This window comes from Homalodisca vitripennis, chromosome 3 (genome assembly GCF_021130785.1).
Source record: "Homalodisca vitripennis isolate AUS2020 chromosome 3, UT_GWSS_2.1, whole genome shotgun sequence".
Lineage (NCBI taxonomy): Eukaryota > Metazoa > Arthropoda > Insecta > Hemiptera > Cicadellidae > Homalodisca > Homalodisca vitripennis.
In genome coordinates, this window is record NC_060209.1 from 123,496,543 (window position 1) to 123,521,515 (window position 24,973).

A 24,973-nucleotide genomic window follows, 5' to 3' on the forward strand; every position below is an offset into this window, starting at 1 on the left:
AAATTTTTATCTTGACGACTTCCCAACATATTACCAAAATAGCATATTTCTTACAATATTAAGCACGTTTTACTATTGCAGATTTTTAAATATATCTTCATGTTTCAGTTCAAGGTTTCTATAAACGATTGTATCTGAGTAATTATCCGTGGGAAATTAGTGATACACCCCCTTATACCATACGTTGACGGTGGTGTTGCGCGTATTGAATTAAATTTGGGTTGTAAGCCTTGGAAGATCGGTTGCTCAACTAAAAATAGTTGTACACTACGAAGGTGTCCAGACCCTGCAACAGCCCTGTCAACTCTGTATCTCAGCTGCCTTGGGGGGAGGGGGAGGCATTGCGGTTTATGCAGCCTATTTATTACCCACACACAACCAGTGTTGTACAAAAAATGTCGGTGCGCGCATGCGCAGTAGACTAGAGCGCCTATAGAAAAAAATGTTTCAGCTCAATCAGCTGTTCTTGTTCTAACTGAGATGATTTCGAACTATGCTGTTGTACAACTGATTGACCGGGCTAAAATTTGCTAGCCAAATAGTTGTCACAATTAGATTTCTAGGTTCATTTACAACAATGTTTGTTCTAAGTTGTTTTAGATGTTAAAATCTCTCTTACAAGACAGATTTTTTAATTTTGTTTAATATTTACATTCAATTTAACACAAGTGAAACACAAGTTAATACGAGGTTAACTACAAAAGCATGCGGTCCAATGACGCAGCCAACACAAACAGTGCTTAGCAAACGCTCAAATAAATCTCAGTGGTAAATCAACTACACTGTGTCTATTTAGTCTATAAACAATGTCACTAGTGCCAAGTAAGTTCAGAGCAAGGTGATTACGATGATTGTTCAGTTTTGCCTATATTTGGTGCTGAAAATAAATATTTCGTCCTTGACAAAGAAGACAGTGGTCATAAAAAGTTTAAGATTTATACAATAACCGAGCGGAAATACAAATTTAAACGTAGATATACAATATTATCTAATTATTAAATGTGAATATGATTAACAAACATAATTTATAACTTAATGCAATCAAACCAAGATCGCGATCTATATAGTGTTCATAACGTATTCAAATCTTTAAAAGTTTTCATGTAATCAAGATTTTAAGGTTTGCAAGCGTAGCGCCTACACTAACAAGCTAACAATGAATTAGAGTCGTCAGAAACAGTGTTGTACAAATTAACCTCAATAATTAATATTACATCTTCCCTTTGACAATTGGAAGAAACACGCATCAATACACGTAATCTACTTTTCTTCCGATTGCGCCACAAAAAATTAAAATTACAGTTTCAGGATTGACGTCATGCTAAACCACTACGTATGTCCCTTTAATAATATCCCGAAGGTTTCAGTATGACCTTAGGAGCTGAAATATGGATGAAATATTTAACCGGCCGTAAATCATTGATGAGTTTCCACGGTTAGTATTTATAGACTTGAATTTTTTATTTTCATATGTCACCGAGTTCCCGGAGTTTCAACATTTATTCATAGGACACCCAGTAGAACACCATTAAACGCACCAGCTAAGCCAGGAACCCTGTCTGTTTAAAATACGTGATCAATTTCATCTAAAGCGAAACAAGACATTTGGATATTTATAACCGTGTTTTAGAAATATATAAACACCATATAAACACCGACTTAAACATAAACAATTAGTCCTCAGATAAACATGATGCAAAAATCAAGCTTTTATCACACGAACGATTCTACACCTGAAGAAAATATCATACGCCATTTTCCGAAAAAATTGTGTTTTTGTTTATGTAACAAGTAACGATGTCGAATTTCCGTTATCCTGTTATCCAGTTCACATCACCCAATATTGACTAAAAAACTTTTTATATGAACATAGTTGTATATTCAAAAAGGAATGTTGCTTAAAATAACTAAAATTTTAATATCGCTAACGAGAAAATGAAGTACTTGTCTGTTGATTACATCTTTAAATTGGTACGACGATCTGATTTTCAAACTTAAAATTAAAAATCGGCCAAAGATTAAATGACTACTAAAAACATAATTTCACTCACATTTAAGATAAGGTACGGTGGCTTAAGCTGGCATAAAACCTAAATTACTGGAATATCGAAATTCCGGTAACACTGTGCCGATAGAGTTATGCAGATTTGTTCGCTCGTGACGCTCACAGAATGGATAAAACAGAGGTCAACGGACAGCGCGATTCGGCGGCCAGACCTAGGGACCACTCGCACATCGCTAGCGAATTCTGACAACTGGCCCAGTTAACTAACCTCAAAGAGACAGACGTCTAGGTTTGGATTGTCTTTGGTGAAGCTCTACGAGAATGGATTAGTTAGTGATAAGACGTGTTAATTAGTTTGCTGACATCATTTCACTGAAGTATGTACATGGTTATTTGTGTATTGCTGGTAGAACAAGCAGACTCTTAATCTGCAACAGAACCGAGTATGACGCCCAGACCTATGAAAAAACACTCGGTTCCACGTTCACCTTGCAGTACGAAGCGGCTATAAGCCATGTTATCTAAACGGCAGTTCTCGTGGTACTGGCAGTCCTCAAGATATACTCTTTTCGGGCCACCCTCCGTAAACACATTGAACATTATTTTGGTCATATTAAATTTTTATCCATCTCAAACTTATTTCTTAGGTTTACACAAATAAAATTTCTGTGCTAAATTTATAGTATTAGCATAGTTATTAGTAAAAGAATATTAATCTTAAACTACAAATTTATTCATTTATATAAATTGATAATGACAGTTAATAGGTTACCTGTAAATTAACGTTAAATAAAGTTTGCGGCAATATAAAAGTAATAAGTTTAAAGAATTAAAGTAGTTATTAATACAAAAATAATATTAAACTAAAAGAGTACTTTAATAATAATTACACTAAATTTGACTGTATTTTAATGTTTGTATTATATTATGCTATTTTAAGTTGTATTTATTTATATTACATGTTGCTATGCTGATTACCTTGCTTGATTTACTGTAAGATAGCGACTGCGATGCAGTTGAACTATCTTCTTTGTCACTTTCCATGTTTGTTGAAGATCCAGATAGTTAATAATTAATGGTTATACATAATCTTAAAATTTATGTATCTTCCACAAGTCTTCTAAACCCAGCTAAGAAAACATCTTTCGGGTTTTTGATATATTGATATTTCCATATTTTAGAAGTCGCTTGCCCAACATTTACTTATGTTTCGTATTTAAAACAATATCTCTCTTTTTTGTTTCCTAAATTTTCTCTACGATCTTAAGTAAGAATGGCGCTAGACAATTAAATAGTTACTTTCTAACAATAAAGACTGTCTGCTGCGTTTTTCAAAATCCTTTTTCCTTGAGCAACCTCCACGACGTAATTCTTTTAAACTCGGGAAGATCTTAATCTTAATTTTCTTTTTTTTTAAACTGCACCAAGTGTTGGAGGTGTATTGGTGGCGACAAGACAATGCATTATTTTCCGAATACAACCAACATCGTGTTTCAGTTTTATACTGGTTTTTATTCTTGACGTAACGACATTCCCTATGGTTTCTTCTTTTCAAAATTTTTAAACTGAGCGCGCACTGGTTAAAGTTGATTCGGTACTTATTTTATTTTTTATTTTATCTTGTATGTGTATATGGGTGTATGGTAGTATGTATTCTTGTATAGTTTGTAGATAGATATTTGTAAATATGTATGTAGTTTAATTAGTGTGTTGATATAAGGCAGTGAAGGATGCGTGTTTTTGTTGTTGTGATTTTTAATGTTAGTGTTATGTAGTAATAATTAAGGAATGTACATTTATAAAAATTGTGTATTGAATATATTTTGTACCTTTATGGCACAGATGCCACATGAGGCAGCATTGTTGGCTATATGATAATTTATTTGTAACTGAACTCATATCTTTTTTTGGTTTTTATTTATGTTGTGCTAACTACACAACTGGAAAGTGGTTAGCATTAGTTCCTAAGAATATAAAATGTGCATACAATTGTAAAATACTGATGGAATAAATAAATTATTATTATTATTATTATTTATCCGAAAAGACACATTTTCTTCGGGAAAAGATTTTTAGAAGTATTTAAAAACATTCATCACTGTTTTACGGTCGCCACTTTTTATAGGTTTCCTGCAGCTATTGACACCATAACACACAAACTACAGTTACGTATCAACGTACGTAAGTAACGTATCAAATCAACACTGAGAAGAAAAAGTTTAACAATACTCTATACTATGTAGTTAGGTAATAAACACAATAAACTTAAAACAATATTACACTGAGCACTGTACGCAAGCTTATGCGTACTCGTATACAAAGAGCATCCACAAAAAAGTCCATCACCGATAAGACGTGTTAATTAATTTGTTTTCTGACATCATTTCACCAAAGTCATGACTACGCTGGTTTTGACTTTGTTTTCAAACCCTTCTTATCCGCAGCCATATGTTATTGTTGTGTGTAAGCTGATGAATTCTAATAACATGTATACAAGTCGTGCCAGCTCAGATAAGATAACAGATTATTTCCTGTCCCGCTTTTACACTGTTCAGAACCATGATATCTTGCAATGTAAGTTTACAAATATACTCCGAGTGAATCGGCGGACAAAACTATATAATATCAATACAAATACATGATATTTGTACCTATATTTTTACGTACAAAAGCTAGAGTCCGTTTAATGTCACTGTAATAAAAATTGTCTCTTAAACACTATCATAACAAAATCATATCATTTAAATTCTTTAGTATTTTATAAACACCAATTTGGTGTAAATTAATTTACATATTGTTTCATAATAAAATATAAGTTAATTTCAAACCAACATTTAAAAAATTTTATATGGCTATACAAATATGACAGATAACAAAAAAAAACACATATGATCATAAGCTAAGGTACAAAAGGTAGGGTACAGATCGCGCGGGTCCCGTGGACAGTTAATGCAACCTGCACCAGGAAACGTATAATATAAGATGAGTATATCCCATTAGACCTGTACTGCACGGTGAACGTGGAACCGAGTATAGGAACTACTCGCACATCTTCAGTGAATTCTGACAACTGGCCCAGTTAAATAACCTCAAAGAGACAGACGTCTAGGTTTGGATTGTCTTTGGTGAAGCTCTACGAGAATGGATTAGTCAGTGATAAGACGTGTTAATTAGTTTGTTTGCTGACATCATTTCACTGACGTAATCTGTCTTGCTGGTAAAACAAGCAGAAGTTTAATCTCCAACACACCTGAGTATGACGCCAGTGCATAATGTGGGAATAAAAAATAATCATATTTTGATAACTGTGTGCAATGCACGATAAGGAACTTATAGCTTGTAAGGTAAGTTTTAATGCAATACATTCTTCTTTCTGTAGTAATGCACTAGTTAATATTTTCTCTTCCATAAAACAATATGTGTATAGTAATTTATATAAACACAATTGCATTATTAGATATTTGAAATAATGTTACATAATTTTTAGAATAAAATGTGTAGTTACTGATCTCAAAAATAATTTTGTAGTAGTATTCGTCCAAATTCATTAATTAAATTGCTAATGAGATTTTTAGAAATATTGATATAATTGAAATTCCATTTAACCATTATAAATTTTTCCTCAGAAAATGACTCTACTGGCTATAATAAATTCATCTCCACAAGAACACAAAAAACATTTTACACCGTTATTTATCACTTCTAGAATTAGATTACACGTATCACTAAAAAGGTAAGAATAAAACCAATCACACTGCTTTTTGTGCCATATTGTTATTGGTTATCAGAAATGTAAAAGTTTTATTATTTCATCGTTTGAACATTATATATATATATATATATATATATATATATATATATATATATATATATATATATATATATTACTTATTATTGATTCAATGCGAATGTTGAGTTTAATGCTATGTAATCGTAATGCACTGAATTGTGTACCTGATGAAACAATGAAAACACCTCTTCATTTAGATTACACTGAATTTCAGCGGAGCCCTTTTGTAATCTAGGTATCTCTGATTGCTTTGGTGGAAACTTTCAGTGAGTCGGACACTACGCAGCTGATGTGAACGTTATTCGTGTGTAGATATTACGCATTTATATACAATGTAGAATTTTATCCAAACTAATATACTGCTAAAACCCATACAAACGCTCAGGTTCTGATGAAATATTCAAAAGTACATTCAGTAATTTTAATTGTTGGCGTACTGGATTTAAAGATGCACTGCCGTCTCTCGACAACACTGTACTGCATCGTACACTTTTACATTAAAGAAACTGGCAAACACAACTAGAAATAGGTCAACTAACTTAACTAGGTTAAACACACGCCAGACGGGGTCAGCGTGGGAAGCTTCGTGTTCGCCCCATGGGAGCTGTCCTTGGAGAGCCCCATTGGACTATTATTGGCAGTTGAATATGCTGCCAACATCGCGGAAATACTTATCTCCAAACGAAACCGATTTACCTTAGACGGGTTTCTTTTGTTATATTCTACAGACAAACAGTGACTGTGCAAGGATCTATAGAGCATCGCATATCGTAGATTGTTATGTTTAAAAACAACAAGATATGTTGAGTTAATATTTTAACTGTTTCATATGATTTCATTTTTTCTTTGAAAGTGCAAGAGCCAAAAATGGCATTGTTTAAGAAAATAAGCTATTTTTCGTGAGACTGTTAGAGAAATTTAGTCTAAGAAAAAAAATCAACTGCGTCAGTCGCGCTAGTTTTGGAGGAGGTTGAATTAAGATGGTATCGAAAGCATTAAAATGGTGTCAAAAAATATCATAATTTGCAGCTAGACAATCTTAAACCAACTGTCAGATACGTGAATAAAAGTTAAATTAACGCCAGCCAACTAAATAAAGACCGACCATTACTGAAAATTGCAACTTCTATATGTACGTGATATGCAGGTGAGTGAGGTTGGTTGTGTATCAAGATGAAAGCATGCGATACGAGGAAAATATAATGACAGTTTTCTAACCCTTCCGATACCCTCTCATTTCAATCCCTAACAAAGTAATAAGGTTGACAATAAATTTCCTTCTTAAGGGGTATTCCTCTATCTATTTCTGGTCTAAAAAAACACATTGTGGCGTATCTCATTGTTTTGATCTCACTTTTGCAGGCCAAATACTTATAAACATGCGATTGTATATAATAATTAGGTGTTACCGACATGTCAAGTTAAACCCAGGTGTAGTTAAGTAGGATAAAACTTTCCTGGTATTGTGTAGTTCATTAAACGATTTTATTACACATCTATTAACAACCGAGTCGCAACGTGTGCCACTTGATCAAGGGGCCGGGAGATGAGTTTTGCCAATCACAGCCATCTCAGTGACTAGTGAGGACAAATGACACTAGAACCATTGCCAAACTTTACGCAAAGCTACTAGAATCCATACGCGTCTCCACGAAGACATTTTAGTGGAACGTTCGGGAGTACAAAGAATGGGTCCTGGTACCTTGGATTGTTCGTAGAGGAACAACGCGCTACTATCAAAAGTCGCTGTCCTGAGAATGGAGCTGCCACCTCCTGGACCCCTCGCTCCCGAGGCCAGAGCCGCCTCCTTAACGGCATCTTGACCTGGAGAACGATTCCTAATGAACCGATATTTACAATTTTCAATACCAATGTAGAGGCAGGAATTTCACACGAAATCGCAACGCTGTAGGCCAAATCGTTCGAAAGTTATCGTGCTTACGTACGGACACTAAATCACAGACAAAAAATTGATTTCGACAACTGGAGGTCTTCCTTATTTTGTCCGTCCACACGGACCAGTTGCTTGTGGGATAATCTTATTAACAGAGCAAGGGAAAGTCGATATATTTCAATGTTTACAGAATTGATAAAATGTGCAACAGCCACAAAAGGATTCGAACCTATCTTATATCTAATGACCGGAGCTTTGGACTTTGCCCAGTATCTATATGCACTCCAGTCACATTTCTGATAGCACAATATGTAGAGAAAATGGCATCGACGTTAAAACAAAATTTTTGAACCGTATCGTCACACTAGGCGTGGAAATAGTATTACCGAGAAATCCGGCAGCACTCATCAGAAATCACATTACGTGTCCAGCATTCGTACAGGGTGCGGACACCGGAAACGCATGACTACGTGGGAATTCTACAGATGACGGAGGATTCGATTGGCTGGAACTAGACTTTCACACGTGACTTCCTGGAGAGCAAGTGACGTCAGCACACCATGACGTCATCGTCAGCCAGTAGTTGCTTTGACCTTCAACCTCACATACCGAACTATCGTTAATCGGCTCTAAACACACCAATTAGTTGTGTACCGATTAAAGGTTTCCTTGAGACAAACGGCGGCAAACTTCCGTACAGTTAGCATGTTATTTCCGAACTGCAGAGGAACTGTACGGTGCATGTATCAGTGCGTGGCGGCCACTCGTAGTTTCTCCTGGTGTTTCATGACGTAACAAGGCTAAGGCTGTTCCGTCATTGTGTTCCGTTATGCTGCACGTAGGCTACCTACAGTAGCTACAACTCGCGGTGATCTCAGCGATCGCCTTATTATTTTTGTTGCGCACCTCTAATAAATATTCTTATCGACATTTATATGAAATTATATTTTCACGTCCTATGGATAATTTTTGTGTTGATAGTTCTTACGATACTGTTTTCCAATCGTATGTTTTGTGTTAATTAACCGATTGTTATAAACTTTACTTTGTGCACTGGTTATATTATGTTTATGTCACTGTAAACGTTGGTACAAAACTCAAAATTTATTGGCGAATTATTTTAAAACTTTTTTTAAGATACGCCTAGTCTAGATCATTTGGAATTGAATTGTGAATAGTTTATATATTTTTTGTTTAGCCGACCGATATATATATATATATATATATATATATATATATATATATAACTAGGTACTTGAAAAATTCATATGTAATGAGCACAAAGATAATTAATACCATCAACAGAAAATTGAATCTGCTTTTTAAATTCTCTTTAGAGTTCTGCAAAATGAATGTTAAACATTGCATTGTGTAATAGAACATGTATTATTATCGTGACAGCCTTGCCACTATTGACAGAAACATTTTAATTCATGTAAAGTTTGTCGCATCAATTTTAAAAATGGGAAATACCACTCACAATAAACTAAAATAGCACTTGCTTGATGGCCTAAATGAAGGTATTAAACCCTTGTAACATTAATAGGGCATGGGAGTTCACTTTCTGTCCTTACTTGCTGCGCCCAACTTGGAAATGACAATATGTACTGTAATAAGATTTATTTGGAAACACAAAAAAACATTACAGAAACATTGTTTAATTGTTTGAGCGTTAGCGAAGCCCATAACTCAGGGCGATGATACATCGTTTGTTCTCTTCTATCGTTTTGTTTGTGTGTCTATCTTTCCATCCGTTCACAAGATATCTCGGGAACGAATTGAGCTATTACTTGAAATTCAGCATGAAACTTCATTTTACACAGATAAGACCGATGATGTTCGATGACGTTCTCCCATTGGATTTGGACAAGCTCCGTGAAGTTTATACTCGCGTGGTATGCACGAGTTTTCTTCTGGAGGTGTATCTATCTGTCTGTCCAGAAGGTATTATACTACAGACTTGGAACTGTACATGAAGCTTATACTCGCGTGGCATGCACGAGTTTTCTTCTGGAGGTTTATCTATCTGTTTCTCCAGAAGGAATTATACTACAGACTTGGAACTGTACATGAAGCTTATACTCGCGTGGCATGCACGAGTTTTCTTCTGGAGGTTTATCTATCTGTTTCTCCAGAAGGAATTATACTGCAGACTTGGAAACTGTACATGAAGCTTATACTCGCGTGGCATGCACGAGTTTTCTTCTGGAGGTGTATCTATCTGTTTCTCCAGAAGGAATTATACTGCAGACTTGGAACTGTACATGAAGCTTATACTCGCGTGGCATGCACGAGTTTTCTTCTGGAGGTGTATCTATCTGTTTCTTCAGAAGGAATTATACTGCAGACTTGGAACTGTACATGAAGCTTATACTCGCGTGGTATGCACGAGTTTTCTTCTGGAGGTGTATCTATCTGTTTCTCCAGAAGGAATTATACTGCAGACTTGCAACTGTACATGAAGCTTATACTCGCGTGGCATGCACGAGTTTTCTTCTGGAGGTGTATCTATCTGTTTCTCCAGAAGGAATTATACTGCAGACTTGGAACTGTACATGAAGCTTATACTCGCGTGGCATGCACGAGTTTTCTCCTGGAGGTTTATCTATCTGTTTCTCCAGAAGGAATTATACTGCAGACTTGGAACTGTACATGAAGCTTATACTCGCGTGGCATGCACGAGTTTTCTTCTGGAGGTGTATCTATCTGTTTCTCCAGAAGGAATTATACTACAGACTTGGAACTGTACATGAAGCTTATACTCGCGTGGCATGCACGAGTTTTCTTCTGGAGGTGTATCTATCTGTCTGTCCAGAAGGAATTATACTACAGACTTGGAACTGTACATGAAATCTCATAAGATCGGACTGGAATATTCTAAGCCTGTAACATGACAAATGGTCTGCCTTACTCCTATTTTGTATAACATAACTAAACTCCTCATGTACAAGCTTGGTTTTAAAACTATCTTCATATACTGATATTTGTATTAAAACAAGAGTACAGTTTTGAAACACAATGAGCCCCTTCCTTTATTACAATATTTGTAATTGTTGCTCACTATGTATCCTGATACTTACTTACATATTTTAGAATAACTCAGCTACAGGAATACCTACATTGTATTCTGAATATAGTAGATAACCGTATTAATTGAGTAACCGTTTCTTGTTGGTCCCTGTAAACCACCACTACAGAGAGCGGTCCATAGGATACATATACTAATACTACGTATTAGACAGCGTTTTCCACAGCCTATTCTAAGTTTAACCCTTTGAGTGCCAGGGGTCTCGTTACGAGACGATGTAAAAACAAGATTGAGTGCCGAGAATCTCGCTCCGAGACGAGACGTTCCTACGCGAAGAGTGCCAGAGTCTCGGAACGAAACGATTTCTATTTCATTTTAATATCTCTATAACTTATCCCATTCTGTCCGATATCATACAAAAGGCCAATACATTACCTAAACTAACATTTTCAACTATTATTTATACTTTTTAATGCTGTTAGGTGACGTAAACAACTAAACTAAAATACAACACTTTCTCAGTTGGATCGCGATTGCGATCGCGGTGTCGTGACGAGTAGCGGAGCATTTTTGAGGGTATATAATTGTGCGTTTTCATTAATTTAAAATGTTTCTAAGTTACATTAGATATTAAAATTCATAAAAAAGTGATGACAGTCACTTCCGAGTGTCCATGAAGACACTGTTTGTAGAGTTTGTTTGAAAATTGCCTGAATAAGTTTATGGTTGTTTTAAGTTTCGTTTTAGTAATTATTGTTATATTACACATGATTTTGCATTGTTTAACCCTAGAGCTGGTATGAAACGAATTTTCGTCGCCAAAGTAGACATGTACAGTTATTGAAATTGTAGGCAATTAAGGTGATATAAATGATTTTTTATTTGATATATTCTGGAAGAGCAATATAACTATAGTACCGATTTACTGTTCTTACTTCGATTATTGTCTTCTTTGTTTACCGTAAAACATTGTTTTTTTTTGGACAGCTGACGTGAACGTAGTACAGGTCAACCACATTGTTGTGAAACTGTAAAACAAGTGCCGGGTTATGTGTTTGAGGTTACGAATCCAATAGTATTTGGTGTTGTTATTATTGTTTTTTTAGCTTTCTTAGGTTATAGTTTTAGTTGTCCTGTATGGGTGAAAACTTTAGAGACCGATCAAATGATCTTAGAGAGCTCGCAGGGCGGGATCTAGTGACGCTGAGTGAAAAATGAAACTTTGTATATATTGTACATAGGTAAATAAGGTAAGATTAAAATGTATTATTTTATTTCATTTTTGTTTTAACTGTCATACTTATATAAGTATAAATGCAGTAAAGAGATTACGTTTACCCACGAACAATAATATTTATTTAGAAATGTACGCATTTTTGAAAATAAGTAAATATGGGTGCTTTTTCATACAAAGCCCTGTAACACATACGTTTTGAGGTAAAAGTTACAATAATTATATATTTTTGGAATCAGGACGAAATTTCGAATAAGTTATACATTTACGGTTTGGATGTAAAGCTTATTGCTAAGCATTCCAAAAAACATTTTTCTTACATTTTGTAAAAAAATAAAAATATGTTTCCATGGAAACAATAAGATATTGTTATTACAATGCTCTCCATATAGTTGTGAATACATTGACATGTAATAGTTTATATTTGGACTAACAGTTATGAAATGTGATACATTATAAGAAACGTCTGCGAGGCTGTTAAAATAGAGCCGCCAGTACAGAGTGACACCATTGCCAGTTCTAGGGTTAAATGGATTTTATTATTAGAGTATATTAAAGTTTCCAAAAGAATAAAAAAATAATAATAAAATAAAAGGTACAATGGTGTAACGAATGACCTGACAGAACGTAACTAAACTCTTTACCAAACTGATTGTAACTATTCTCGGATTAGTGACTTTCTCGAACTGTAACTTTGATTTCTTTGATATCATGAATCATGACACCAAAATCAATAGAGTTTTTCCTTGGAGCGGAAGAGACCTGTGTTCCAAGTTTCAAGTCTCAAGGACATTTTGTATCATGAGTTATCGCACAGACGACACCATTTGAAGGACTTCTTGAGCCCTTAATAACCATCGCTGTTACATATTTATTATCTATAAAATTAACGCCGATCCTTCATATCTTTTCGTCTACTCGAGAGTCGCACCTCTGGAAGATAAGAAGATAACTGTTTGAGAAAAGTGGGGAATATATGGGGTTCCATCATAACCGTAAGACCGTACGAAATGTTTCCAACAAATAAGATCCTCTAGTTTTCAGAACAGAATAATTACGTAAACCATAGGCCCACAGCTTCGTTGACACGGGATCTTCCACAATACAATTTTGTAGTTCCCACTTGGTAACAACTTGCTCTTTTTGTAGAGTAAACGCATCTCATGGCTTGGCGGTCCCCGTGATTCCTTTATTGTAAATGTATATTTGGAGTTTCATTCATGAACAACAATAGTTAATGGATACATAGTTAACTAAAATAATTGTTACGAAGGAACCACAACACTGAAAAGAAAAGATAAGATACCTGTTGGAAAAGATAGCAATCGGAGATTTAATACGTAAACGTCGAGTTGCTGTCGTCAAATCGAACAACTTAGTGTGTAGGCCTACCTACCTAACTCGAATGACGCAAAATAACCTTCCCAGTATTTCTACACAACGTGCACAAGATGACACGGGCGAGATTCGAGGACGCGTGACGACTATTCCTGGAAGAAAGAGCACAAGCACATGAGCACACACACGTCTCTAGTCTCCAAGCAAGAACGTATATTGTCTATTATGGGCGAACCTATTCACTGAATGAAGGTTACACCTTGCTGGAGCACAATATCTAATCCTCAGTTAGCTTGTGTAAGCTGAGGCAATGAATGCGTTTTATAGAGACACGTCTAACACCTTAGCTTTACTACAACACATGTATTTATAAGAAGTGTGTGTGTGTGTGTGTGTGTGTGTGTGTGTGTATGTCACTGAATGAAGGTTACACCTTGCTGGAGCACAATATCTAATCCTCAGTTAGCTTGTGTAAGCTGAGGCAATGAATGCGTTTTTATAGAGACACGTCTAACACCTTAGCTTTACTACAACACATGTATTTATAAGAAATATATCTTTATATGTGTGTGTGTGTGTTTTTTTTCTTGTGTGGGTGTGTATGTCACTGAACTCCTCCTAAACGACTCGACCGATTTTGACGAATTTTTGTGTGTGTGTTGAAGGGGATTTGAGAATGGTTTAGATTTACAACACTGTCCAATTTAAATTGTTTATTTAATGAATGTTTTTTTTATAAACTGTTGTTGATTTTAGAATGTTTTGCCTTCGATCCGGCAGACTGCGCTACGACACATAATACAAAGTGAACTGATACTTAACAGCTGTTAATACTTTCAGCTGAAGTTCATCAAAGAGGCAGAAACATTTGTTTTCATTTAAAATTTAGAAAATTATTATTGTAAAGTGCTTGATCAGTAGTGTAATTCAGATTGCATAGACGAAGTTACTACCTAATTTTAAATTTAGATTGCACCATTGATCAATCTATATATATAAAAATGAAACTGTTCGTGTGTAACAGCATCACTCACAAACGGCTGGACGGATTCGCCTAATTTTTTTTTTAAATTTGTTCGTCTTGATCTGTAGAAGGTTATAGGATACTTTTTATCCCTTTCCCGATTCAGGATTCCGCCCCACTGGTTACAGAAATACCCGTAAGAAATGCATTGCAGCAAACATATGTTATTAAGTGAAAGAGTCTTTTCAAAATTTTTAATCAACTGTTCTTTGTAAACATATATAATGCGACAAAAAATTGTTGTGATGTATATTTTTTTTGAAGATAAATTTATGGTGTTGGAACTTAAAGCTTTGAGTGTTAGACCACTTTATAATAAAAACATATGTACGTGTACAATGGCTATAAACATATACAGATTTTCTTGATCGTGGCAACAAAGCAAACTCTACATCGGCGTTGGAAATATAATTTACATGAGCCAGAAGTGCACATACACGGGTAAACGCTTACGAAAAGCGTGCGAAGCCGCGGGAAACAGCTAGTAAAATATATAATGCAATGAAAATACTATAAAACGCTGTTATAAAAACCACCTCATTTTACAAAGCCGTGAATGTTTGCACATAAGGTAATCGAATTTGGTTCGATCAAAGGTAAATGAAAAGAGCCGAAAGAAGACGCTTTATGATCGAAATTGGTTTTCGTTTTATTACATTTCCTTGGTCGGAGCACAAGGCAAACTCCACAATAATACTGGAAATATCTTAGACAGAAAATTAATTTTATCAGACCGAATTTGATTTTTACAACCAAATTGGTTAATCGACATTCATCCATATAAATGAATTGTACTGAATAACTTACCAACACCTAGCAAAAACCACGAAAGATAGAGGCAGGAAATATGGTACGTACATTCATACTGCGCCCAAGGGGCTCACGAAGAAGAAACGACTATCAATTATCTCAGTAGTATTTAGAATGTGATAGAAAGAGAATACGTGAATATCACTATACACTTACTGTTTTTCACCAGGAAATTGCGTGCGAAGCCGCGGGCAACTGCTAGTATGTATATGACAGTCGTGTTAGTTACATAGTTTATAAGTCGAGAAGAGCTGGACCGATTTTAATGATTTTGTGTTTTTGGATTTGTCTTCGACGGGAATAGGATAATAAGTATTAATAATATGATATTTTATCAGTAAAAATAATAAAAGTAAAACGAATCTGTTGAATAGTGATGTATTATAATAACAAAACGCAAGTGACAGTTCACGTAATGTTGTGTATGATTTGTTGAATTTTAACGCTAAGTTCACAGGTAATGTGTTTGTTTTGTACAAGAATCATTCTTATTAACATTGGCCGCGCCCGAGAAGATGTCAACTTTCCCGATACATCCGTAATGCAGTTAGGATTCGAAACATCGCAAATGAAACCACTGAAGAAGAACAAGAAGTTGCACGCGAAGGGCGCCGCGTTAGTATGGCCAGACTGCGTGCTTCTCAATCACGAGAGCAAAGAGAGGCAGTCTGTGAAACGGCTCGAGTGACTGTGAAATCGTAGAGCAAACTAGAGATCAACAACTAGATATTTTCGACGGCAAGAAGAGATTATTAAATTATTTCATTTCGATACGATTGCAACATCGATCGCATGCTTCCGTTCGCATTGGCTCAATGGTCGTGGTTGCGAGCATTGTGACGCATTGAAATAATCTGGAGAAACGCCAAGATTGTGCTGCCTTGCCTTGGTGGCAAAGTGAAACTGCAAATTTTGACTCCGCCACTTGAGCCATTGCATTCATTGCATTCATTGCTTCGTGGCGAAACACCAGAATCACGACATTGTTTAGCGAATACTCAGAAATACAATTATTACTAAATAATTTAATTTGGGGCAGATCATTGAGGAACCTGGATATAATCCAACATTCCAGATATGTATAGAAAAATAACATAACATACTTATCCATACAAGAAATCTCTTTCAGTAAACGCCAAGTTATTCATATAAAATTCTAAATAAAAAGTGTTTTTAGATACGTAATACTGACTTTGCTTTTGATTTTATATAAACGAGGACAGATTCACCATCGAATTGGATCATTGTAACGTCTCGAAGATGCACAGCATAACATGGGGCAACATGGAGGAACATCTTGATCGACGCCAAAAGATCAACACAGCAATGAAAAGAGCAATTCGCTCGATTCTAACAGTTCGCTGGACTGTGCTTTTGAACTAATGTACTAATTCCAGCTCTAAATATATTCACAATATTTTTCAGTTTATAAAGAAACAAACCATTTATTGTCATTGTAAATGTACTTTTAGCTGTACATTTTTATCAAATATTAGTTCTAAAAGATAAGGTTACTATCTAACAACGTAAATAAGAATTACCAAAAATATAAGCTTTTTGACGTATTTTCTTGGCCGTGGCAACAAGGTAAACCCAACATTGGCGCCAGGATTATAATTCATTCTAACCAACAGTGGTTATACATGTGCAACGCCTACTAAACTGCGTGCAAAAGGAGCAGGTAACCTTTACTTTACATTTAAATGCTGTTATCAAAAACCTAAATTAGTTGTCTTTTGACAAAAATAGGTTTCTCAGAGCTGTGTATATTATACATATTCTTGATCAGAAAAAAGGCAAAATCAGCAATAGAACAAAAATACTAACATTGAAGTGAATTACAATGACCATAAATATACAAACTTTTTAACATATTTTCTTGATCGTGAGAAGAAGATGGCAAACTCAACATTAGCGTCGGAAATGTAATTTACTCAAACCAGCCTGCTCATACAGGTGGAAAACCTAAAAAAATTGCGTGCGAAGCCGCGGGTGTATAGATATATACCTACTACACTTTCCTTGAGAAACTATACTAATACATATAAAAATAACAATTTCGCTATCAGAGATTTTCATTGAACTTACACTAAATGGCGTATAGCCTACATTTTCCTCGTCACACAATATTTGTTCAAGGACAGGTGTTCAAAGGAAAGTAACGTATCTTCTGTTTACGTTCTCAAGTATTCATATCAACTGCCAAACGATATCGACTTAATGATTGATAATTAATAAATAGGGCAGATAATAGAGACCCGTGCTTGAACAAGGCAGATATGAACATATTGAAATCGTGACACGACTAACCCGTGTTTTCATTGAAAGATAACAATGTTTCAAGAGATAAGTTATAGAGGCTCCACTAAGATATGATTACGTACAATTTTATAATCTAATACATTTCATACATTATCCGGAATTGCAACTTCTGTTAAATTAAAACTATAATTGTAACTAAGTTGCAGTATTAACAACACAATACTAAGACTTGCCCATTATTAAATAATGGAGCCAATATAATTAAAAAGCGTACGGGGAGAAAAACGTTAAGCGTTTAAACTCAGTAAATTTAAATGAAAAGCGATAAAAAAGACTGGTAGACATTAATATACAACTGTCTGGAATCTTGCAATGATTTCACTATCATTCCTACACTGATAAAAAGTACATGAAAGTAAAAGCGAGGATCAAGGGTGGCAGTACTCGTGGACATTTAATATTTCGATTTGAACCCACTACTCATTCCGATAAAATCATGTTTGCAAATATTATATAAACCTAAAGAAATACAATTAGGCACCAGTTTAAATTTGACTTTATTCGTTACACGATTGGGTAACACAACATGCATGTGTTACGCTCAGGAATTTAATTACAGTATAACTAAAACTCAATTCGTACGGATTTAAGAAAATTTCCACTGCGTGTAATGGTAAAAGAAGCCGTGTTGTTTCTGAACATTTTTTGGGTAATAAAATCCTTTACCTCTGTCTTATCTGGTGCGTGGCCAGGTGCAAAATACAGTCATTAAAAAGGGAATCAACAATTTTGGAACAGATTTTATTTTAGTGACTTAAAATAATGAGCACTTTTGTGCTCATTGGGCTTAAAAGGTTAAATTACTCTATTGCAATAGTAATTAAAAGAATGTAAACAGTTTTGTTTAGAAGTCATATCTCAATTTCTCTAACGTCATCTACCATTTGGGAGGAAAACTAAACTACCTTATATTCATGGCACAATTTTATTCATATATACGGTATTCATGAACAAAATTAGCTTTATTTACACAAAGTACTATACCTTTCTTGAAAAATTTACAACTATACAAATTTTCAATATTCAAATCCTTGACTATTGTAAGTGACAATATTATATTTACTATTAATATTAAAGTGACTCTGAAATTAGACTAAGATTGCCATGCGTCTTCTTACATTTGTTCACTATTTAGTTTAACTCCTGTTATGTCTTACAAAATATATATCATTTAAGATATAGCAGTAAAGTAGGCTTATATAAGTGTTTATCAGAATTAATTAAATGTCAGTGTAATTGTATAATAGATACGGTAACACGTCTTGCTTCAGTAACTCCTTGGTCTCGGACCTTCAGGTTTCGAGCAGTGTTATGCATCAAATTATATTGTTGCTCAGTCCCTTGGCCTGGCCTCAGTTTGAAGGTTACAACAGTTACTTAACTTTCTATTCAATAAGCCCCCATTTAGTACTTATTTCTTTGTTATAAGATTATTTTTTTTTGTTGCTTCAATGGAAGGTTATATCAAATGTTAATAATAATAATACTTATGTATTAAATAATTCTTTTTGTTATATATAACCTGTTCAAAGTCAACAGACTTTAGATGTAACCCTAACTTTAAACTGCAATTGCACTGTTTTCATTATTTTAGGAGCAAGTACTACAATGATACAAAATAAATACAACTGATATTTCGTATTTTTGTGAGTTCAGGAACTAAAGTTAAAACCACATTTTTTTGAAATCCAGGGCAGCTTAGGACAGTGTTTTTCCAAACTTATTGATCTCAGGAACTACTTAAGAATAGTAAACCGCAATCAAGGACCACCTCTCTAATGACGTATTTCATACTACTTGTTTGCACATATTTTTTCCATATTTCATACTATATACGAGGCGCAGCTATTTGAAAACGAGATAGTCATCAGCTTATTAACCGGCGAGCTAATACGCGGGTAGGCAGGGGACTGATTATCTCCTCAGGTACTCATAAATCCGTGGATATCAAAATAACATCACTCCTTCCAGTAGTCCGGCCACAACTGTCGTTTAATGTGCATCAAGTGAAAATTGTCTGCAGCGTGTTATGATTACGTTTTCGGTTAAACTTAAAAAAAAAAAATCAGCTATCGAGTGTTTGAACATTTTGAATGAAATGTTCCGAGATTCTACTATGTCACGTGCGCGTGTTTTATGAATGGTACAAACGGTTTCGTGAAGGTCGAGAAGAGGTGAAAGATGAGAAGCATCCCGCTCGTGCTTGCACTTCAACTACCGACGAAAACATCCAAAAAATTAACCGAATCGTGAGAAAATAGCGTCGTTTTCTCATCCTAGCTACTGCTGATGAGCGAGTTACAAAAAAAAAACGTTCGGAACTGTGGAAAACAACTCTGCACCAGCCTTATACGTTAAGCGGTATTTAGCTGATAAGAAGATCCCAGTTCGCTACACCCCGCCTGTTCTGATTCAGCGCCATGTGACTTTTGGCTGTTTCCCAAGATCAAAAGTCGACTGAGTGGATTGAAACTAATTTTCGAACCACTGGGGAGATGAAACAGAATGTAGCACAAGTCTTGAGGGTGCTCTTAAAAGATTTCCATCACTGTTTCATGGAAAATATGAATACAGCGGTGCATTGAGAGAGGAGGAGGATAAGTTGAAGGGAGATAAATAAGAGGTAAGTAAAACTTAACCAATTCAACTTTAACTTTTTACAAAATATTAAAAAATATTGAAAAGCAATGAAGTATTTGGTATAATATGCATTTACACAATATTAAGCATCATGTAAAACTCACAACCATAACAAGGTATAATGTCATCTATCTGTAGAAAGCTGTTGCATTTAATGATCATACTTATTCAGCTTTAAATAATAAAACAGTAAGTTTTCAATGTGAAGGAGTGGTGTTGCAACATACAAATGTTGCTCTCTGATTTGTCAATGTTAGATTTCAATGAAGATATCACATGACTTAACAATGACTATGCCTCCGTGATTGGTTCCTATGATCTTTGATGACAGACAGAGCTGAAAATACAGTTTCTACTAAATAGATTGAATTTAAAAAAAGATGTATTTTAAAGTCTTTTCACTCAACTCTGGAACTCATGTTACGCTAGGATCCAAAATCCAACTTTTCTGGTATAGAATTTAAATTACAACTTAAATGAGTTCAATAAATTGTTCTTGTTTTGGCAGTGAAAGCTTAAGATCCACCATAGCAAAATAAATCAATAACCACACTGTTTCCTTTGCTGATAAGACAATAAGAAGGATAACGTTTTTGAAACAACTTTTCAAATGCTAAAAGATAGTACTTTATACGCATACAAACACTTTATTCCTTCCACCATTGAAATCATTGAATATCCATTGTAATATTTTGATAATCAGTCTGACCCTAAGGATTCTTAGTAGATGGATTTGGACACCATCCAACAATCTGATAACCATAAACACATGATATTCAAAAATACTGGTTGTACAACAGATTTATACAACAGCAAGGATTGTAGTGACCTGAAGAAAGTTATTTGGTAACTCTACAAATGAAGCCAAGCATAAAGTAGACTCTTGAAGTAATATATGAAGGATGTGTTCTTTGGAATAAGAAACAAGGTCTAAATAACTCCCAGGTCCTTCACCCTATCCGTTCTGTTCAAAGTTGTGCCACCAACATAGTAGTCAGAAGTATACTACATTAACTTTCATACGTTTGAAGGAATCTGTTTGAGACTTGGAGATATTAAGCTCCATTGCATTCGTAGAGTAGGATGTTTTGGAGTGACTGCTGGAGATTGTGCTAGGTGGATGTAGAATCGACTCTTGAGAAAATATTCCAATTGTCAGCAAACAAGCACTGACTTTCAATGTTTTTAATAAATATTATACATAACAGTGGGCCAAGGTGTCAGCCCTGGGAGATGAAACTCAGGAGAGGTGCAGATAAAGCTCAATCGTGTTTGACGTATAACGCATGTTCTCTAAGGTACACAGCCATGTTAACAGCCAACTACACACACTATACCCAGCAAGTTTGGCAGACAATAACCATTTTAAAGCCTATTAAATGGCAAAGTTTTTAATATCACTTGACACATTCTTGTGTACAGGGGTGTGGTAAAAAGGTGGGGTTCAATGATATTTCAGTTTTTTCTGAAACTTAGCAACTTTGCCATTTGAATCAACCTGAAGCTTATTTTCTTTTCTTACCGTTTGAACCGATCACTTTTTCAAATTGAAAAATTTAACGGAGAATCTAAAAATGATGTAGTTTGCTCACATATGTCTATGTACGTTGCTGAGAAATATCAGATTTATGTACAAAAAACACGAGTTTTTTAGAAAAACTGAAAATAATTCATTTCAGACCTAATTTTTGGATTACACTTTTTTATAACCGCCATTGTAGGCCTATTACATTTACATTGCATTATAACCCAAACAATTTTGTCACACCAAGAGCCACTCACCCTGTATATAATTTGTTTGATAAATTGGTATTAACCATGAAAAATTCGTATTATATATTTACTATTGCAATACAGTGTAATATACATGTTGACAACTCAATTAATATATTCTATTCTATTAAATATGAAGTTAGGCAATTCAAACTCCTTTAAATATGGGTGACCCTTGTTGCGACTGTTATAAAGTGTATGCATCCAACGATTTTATAAAACGGACAAGTTTAATTTTTGCAGTACGGAATAATAACAGCAAATTTTTTTCTACCTTCACTGTTTGATAAATGGCAAAACATATACAGTTTTAATATATATATTGTAAAAATCTTAATGGTGGAGTAAACAGGTAATTATACTGATGTTCTTAAGGGAATGGCTTGGTTAGCCGAATGGCTTGTTGGCCCAACAACCCTTTTGTTTAGTTTTCTGTAAATTACAAGTATAAAATAGGTTCTTTGGGCCAACGATCAGTGATGTGTTATGTGTAATTATGAAGAAATATATAGCAACATTAACTTAGATGGGTTGTTGGGCCAACAAACCTAAATTAGATAAATTATGCTAAGTTTCAAACAAGGCTGATTACAGAGCTAGGCGTTGGCCCAACGACTCTTGCTACTGCATTAGCTCATTTAAGAGGGCAGAGGGTCGATTAGTTCACTAGTTCAGCCGCCAGGCACCGCCGTCTCTTTCTAAGTCTGCTTGCAAGATAATCTTTTACTTTTTTAGCCTTTCAGTTAATAAGTTATGTTAGTGTTATTTTCTGGATACTAGTGTATGTAGAAAATAATTAATAGCTAATGAAGTAATCTCAATAAATATTAAATTTTTCAATCAGATAATACACGTATTGGTAGCAATATATATATTATTATGTCAGTATTAATACTCATAAATGCTATTATACAATGATATGTTGTTTTTATCATTACAAAGGATGCAAAAATTACTTAGTAGGTTGATACAAATTATAAGTGAATTCATACTTAACCAAATATTCAGTGATTATATTTTAATGATAGTGAAACGTCTGGTTAATAACAAGTCGGTTAAAACTGTATTGTAATTGTATCAATCTGGGATTCTCAACCTTACAGGCATTGTGCCTTCCTGAGTACAATGACATTTGGTCACACCTCCCCTCTACCATCATCACCAAGGACGTAGCCAGCGAGGAGTCAAAGAGGTCCGGACCCCCTCACAAAATTTCAAATTTGTTCAATTAATTTTTGAACAACAAAATAATTCAGCATTACTAATAAGTACTGCTGAAACATTGAAACAGGTCAAGAACTTTTTAAGGAACGAAATGGGGTATGAGTGGTTGACTGCACTTGCCTTAATTTTTGTCCACCGCTTTTGTGAAATGGAGGTAAGGATTCACCCTATGGGTTAAAACCAGGAGCCAAATCCACATCTTAAAGCTACTAGAAACAATATCTAGTTACTTTTGAATTATATCCTACACAATTTCTTCATACTCATTGCCATTTTAAAATTCTCCACAAATTTTTAACTTCTTATTTATTTTATACCTTAAATATTATTGTAATTAATACGTTGAAATCATATGTTAGGTTATATAAATTGTAATATTAGAATCTCATACATTACAATTTTTAAAAACATAAATTTAACACTAACATTACAAAAACAACAAACCAACTATGGTCTAGATTTACCAACTATGGTCTCTAGATTTAGTATCAAAGAAACCTTATAATATTTATAACTTGCCAAGCTTGATATTAATGAGTAACTGCTTTTGTGAAATGAAGGAAAGAATTCTCCCCGTGAGTTTACCAGGAACCAAACCCACATGTTTGAAGCCACTTAAACAAATCTTGTTATTTGTGAGAAATATCTCACATATTTTCCTCATATTCGTCACCATTTCCAAAGTCTCAAAATATTAGTTACTTCTTGTTGTTTATTGTTTACATCAAAATTACTGTAACTAATAAGTTGGAATCATGTGCTAAGTTAAATAAATTGTAATATCGAATTATTCCTTTGGATAAAAACATTGAACCATTTGATAAAAACAAACCGAATAACAAGTGAATAACAAGTGTAGGCCGCTTATAAAAATTTACTCTAGACCACTTTTTAAGCCTGCTCGAATATATATCCTTTGAATATAGAAAAGTTATACAATTCACAAATTGATTAGGCCTAGACCAAGTGATAACACAATGGGTTTATTTCTAGTTGCCAACATGATCTAGAATGATCTTGTTTTGATGAACCCATTTATCGGAAAATGAAACACTCCTTTATCATATCATTGAAATATACTTCATGTCCTTGTAGGCCCTATACAATTCTCTGGACTAGTTGTACTAAACTCTCAAACTATCAACTAGATTACACCTCAAACTGAAGAAAAAATGTGTAAATTATATGTAAATCAGGGACTAGGCTATATGAAAAATGGATGTTTTATGAAAAACTTATAGCTGTATCTTTTATAGTGCATGCCGATAATTAAACAATACTCATAAATTGATAGGCCTAGTTTATATTGAAACAGAGAAAAGTCTTACCACTCAGTACAGGACACGGTTATCACAGGATTCAGGAAGAACCTACACCTTTTGAGGAAGAGACCGAGGAGCTAGGGTGAGCTATCAGTAAACAACTAAAATAACAATTCGTCTACTATTAAATAAATGTCTAGTGTCTACCACTCAAGTTACTCGATTAGAACCTTATGCCGAACTACTCATCAAACGGCTAATCAAGGTAAACAAAACTAACAGAACATGCCAAACTCAGCTGTTTGCTACAAAATGATTCTGACTTCTGAGGTCAAATGGTTTGAACCAAAGAGTAATGAATTAAAAGAGGTTAATATACTTGTCACATCTTTGACTGTCCATGTAAAGTCAAAGTTACCACAAATTTCTATAATAGACCACTACGCGATACTTTTCTAAGTTGAGTTGGTGCCTTCAGTTTCTTATTAGAATATTTTTCTTGAATTTTTAAACAAAATTTCGGTTAGAGTCCTTAAAGACAGGGGAAAGAGAAAACAGTATTTTAATAAATAATAATTAAATAAGAATGGTAAGTATTTTAAACAGAATACAGGACATCTTGTAATCAG

The 24,973-nt window shown here is 34.5% G+C and overlaps 1 protein-coding gene across 1 annotated transcript in view; it reads right to left on the reverse strand.

Moving 5' to 3' along the window:
* Positions 1 to 24,626, reverse strand: part of LOC124357480 (zinc/cadmium resistance protein) — a 67,647-nt gene extending 43,021 nt beyond the window's left edge. Inside the window, exon 1 of the mRNA XM_046809319.1 lies at positions 24,411 to 24,626. The gene's annotated coding sequence lies outside the window, so the exon portion shown is untranslated. The remainder of the gene's footprint in view (positions 1 to 24,410) is intronic.
* Positions 24,627 to 24,973: the final 347 nt, after the last annotated feature.